General features: G+C 31.6%; 1 long non-coding RNA gene across 1 annotated transcript; it reads right to left on the reverse strand.

Annotated features, from left to right (window-relative positions):
* Positions 1-521: 521 nt before the first annotated feature.
* LOC144840765 (uncharacterized) lies at positions 522-1,702 on the reverse strand. Its single transcript, XR_013611954.1, has 3 exons — positions 1,603-1,702; positions 920-1,048; positions 522-589 (listed from the first exon to the last, which is right to left on the reverse strand). It is a non-coding gene; the product is annotated as an uncharacterized LOC144840765 (long non-coding RNA).
* Between the last annotated feature and the right edge of the window lie 1,978 nt (positions 1,703-3,680).

A 3,680-nucleotide genomic window follows, 5' to 3' on the forward strand; every position in this document is an offset into this window, starting at 1 on the left:
CCGCCCACTAGACAGTTATGCTACCTCAGTAGTGGGCCTACAGTGGCGTAGTTGACTTGTTTGAGTTCAGAGTCTCACTAAAACACATTTTCTGTAGAAATTGGGTTTTGATTTCATTTTGACCCAAACTTTTTCAAAAAGAGGCTGCCTAATGTAATAGAAATAAGTTTGAATATTGGAGTTACCTTAAGTATTTAGTACAGAGAATGTATTCTCTGTCATACTAATAAATAGCATTTTCTATCATATAATACTTAATTGCTTTAGGCCTACTTTATGTACTATTTAAAAGTGTGTTTAACCATGAATTAATAAAATTAGAAACTGTTTTGTTTGTTTTTGCTTTAGTTTTCTGCAATCATTTGATTAATTACGTAATTAAATGTTGCTTATTCAATTTAACAACAGTATTATTACCCCAAAGTTTATCAATATGAATCTCATGAATGGGAATATTCAATAGAACATCTTGATCTTGTATGCATGAGATCCTTACAGAAAGTACAAAGTTATTTATTAGTGTTTTATTCGGTTTCAGATAAAACGCATGGGATGGATATAATTGCCACAGTTTTTCAGCATCGAATATCTAATAAAAGAAAAAGAAAGTAATAATTAATCATTTGTTTCTAATATCATCCCAGTTACTTGTTTTTTGGTCGTTAATATAGCCATCATCGGATTATCGTCGTCATAGCATCATCATACATCATCATCGTCGTCGTCATTGTCGTCATCGTCACCATTGTTATAGACAGAGAATGTCGATAAAATTAAAATCTGTTGTTTATTGAATTTATTGGAGTATGTGATAGTTATCATCAAAATCAAACAACAAGAGTATCATCAGTAGGCCTAAGGACAATCATCAATAATTTACGGCTAAAATTGTAAGATGTAAGTTAATTTCTCCATTTACCACTTCCTTATTTCCTTCAACATGCCAGCCTTCATGTACCCAATCAATCCTGATAGTCAGATCTTCTTTTCCAACAATTATTTGCTGCATTTCAAGGAAAGTCTCATTATATTCCAATTTTTCTACGTTCTAAACAAAGTTATTTTGGTTTTTTAGATACAACAAAATAATGAGAGAGATAAGTCATGATTCGTTGTTTCAAACTTTATTAAATCATGACAAAAAAGATCAAAACATAATGCATGTATTGCTTTTAACTAAAAATTACGTTTATATTCCTCACCAAAGAGGTTTTTATTTTTAAAATTTGTTATATTTCGTAAATTCACTCTTTCCTGGTTTGTTTGTGTGTTTAGGCCTATGTATATTAGCATAATAACGTCAAATCTAAAAGATCTTTAGAAAATATAAACCCACAGATAATTTTTAATTTTGGAGGTCTACCGTGGCCGAGGTACTGTATGTAATTGATTGAACTTTGATTGTTGTTGTTTAACATATTAAGATTGTCAAAGGCACATCATTTACTCAACTATGGTTCAAAACAATAAAAGATAGATTGTCATAAATGCAAATGTTTTTATTTGATAATGAATTATTTTTGAATAATGGTTTCTATGTATTCATGCTCTAGTGGACATTGTTCCTAAGTTTAATAACACAATAATAACAGTTCGTTTTACCTCATCATCCAGTGGTCTCCAGGTTCTCACTCGAAGAAGATATCCCTTTTCAAGTAACCGTCCAGATACTTTAAATTTAATTTTTTGTTTTCCGTTTTCCATTGAAGCACCAACGACAGACATATCACAAAAGTGGTTAGTCTCAATGATAAATTGGTCACCTTGCAAATATAAATTGGAGCTTTTATCATCGAGTGGATGCCATGTATTAAGATGACTTTCCCTTGTCACAACAGAAAAATTCCATGCGTTTTCATTAACAACATTATGTGGCAACGATAATGACACACTTTTGTTGAATGTGATGCCTGATGGTCCACATCGGATAACTGATGACATTCTTGATTTTAGGTCAACATGAAATCCAGTAGAAAGTTTTTCAAGGGTTATTTCAATCTTCGTACCATAATCAATTGCACCAGGAGGTATGTGTAATTGGATGTCAGAATATTTCAACTCGAGATAACCACCAGTGGAATCAATGATTTGCTTTTCTGTCATTTGAAGAAGAAAACAAAACGGAAACAATAAAATGACAATGTAAACCAATTGTTTACTTAGACACACAACAAGCGGCTATGCACAGTCGACCAAACTGGTAGTAGTCACCGTGTTCGCTGAATCAAAAATGTTCGTATATCTTTCGTACAGTAAAGACTGATGCAGATTAAATCACAACATTCAATGATTAAAATAGTTTCTAGATCTAATTATTCAATGAAATACACAATTCAAGATTATTTTACCTTTTAAAGGCACAGTGCAGATGTCTTTAACAACCTCTCCATATGGTGTAGTGTACTCATCGATGCAAACTGGTTGAAATTCTCTCGTTAAAATCTGATAAAGCTAGAAAAAAGGTAGGAAAATACATAATCACAAAAATGCACTTTAACGCTATAAAGTGATAACTGCACACCATAAAACAAGGGTGAAATAATTTTAAGGACTTTGTGTAGCATAGCAACTTCGAAAATGAAACCTCAGCCAGTTAATAATACATGCGAATGCCAACTATGGAAATATAAAACTGTTCCATTGACATGCACAATCTAGACAAGTTTTGTTCTTCTTCACTCAGGCAGCTAGTATGTGATTTAGTGTATTATTACGAGAACAGTACTCGGACTTATATTCTCGACGAAGGAATATTGCTTTCCGACATTTCTCTTCTGCTGCTTATTTTATACTTTTTAAGATTCAGAGACTGTTTTTATAAACTATATTTATATAATGGATAATATTGATAAATGGTGAGATTGAGGACATCTTTGAGAGTGGGAATGAGAAACCGCCTAGATGAAGCTCAAATACTTCCTTTTATTAGACACATATGAATGATTTCCTCATATTTTACCATTTCAGAATACCAATAGGAAACAAAATTTCGAACAAGTAAACGATTGTCTATAATTACCATTGATATCAGTACAATATACATAATAGAAACTGCCGATACTATACCAAAAACAATTATAATCTTCATTCCTGTAAAACATTCATTAATTTAGTCAGTTGCAATGTTATATAAAACTGTGAATTATTATTAGTACAGTATTAATAAAAATATTATTGACCATTTCTAAATAGTCATGCGTTTGCATGTGTCTTTCATGCAATCTAAATGAAACATACATGTTGGATGATAAAGTATATTTAATAGCACTACAAATACAGGCCATCATATTCTTTTCACCATAATAAACGTTTAATCTGGGATCCAGGAGCACTTACAAAATAACCGATATTGCCCCCTAAACAGGACAAAAGAAAATAAATATCACAATGAAAGTGAATTGATCGGGACTTTGAAATTGGGAAGAATTGATACTTTAGCAGCCAACATTTCACCTCTAAAAACTGTCATGCCAGAGAAAGTAGGCCTATTATAGTTATTATATCTCTTTTTGTATTTAAAGATAATTAATTACTATAATTGATTTTTTTTGTGATGGAAAACAAAATATTTTCCCATTATTAGGGTTTAAATTAATCATTTTGGTACACTCAAACCCGTGTCCTCGTCCGCTTAATAGGGGTGTCCCATAGGACTGGTTCCACTATTATCAACACAATCA

This window comes from Antedon bifida, chromosome 4 (genome assembly GCF_963402885.1).
Source record: "Antedon bifida chromosome 4, ecAntBifi1.1, whole genome shotgun sequence".
Taxonomy (NCBI): domain Eukaryota; kingdom Metazoa; phylum Echinodermata; class Crinoidea; order Comatulida; family Antedonidae; genus Antedon; species Antedon bifida.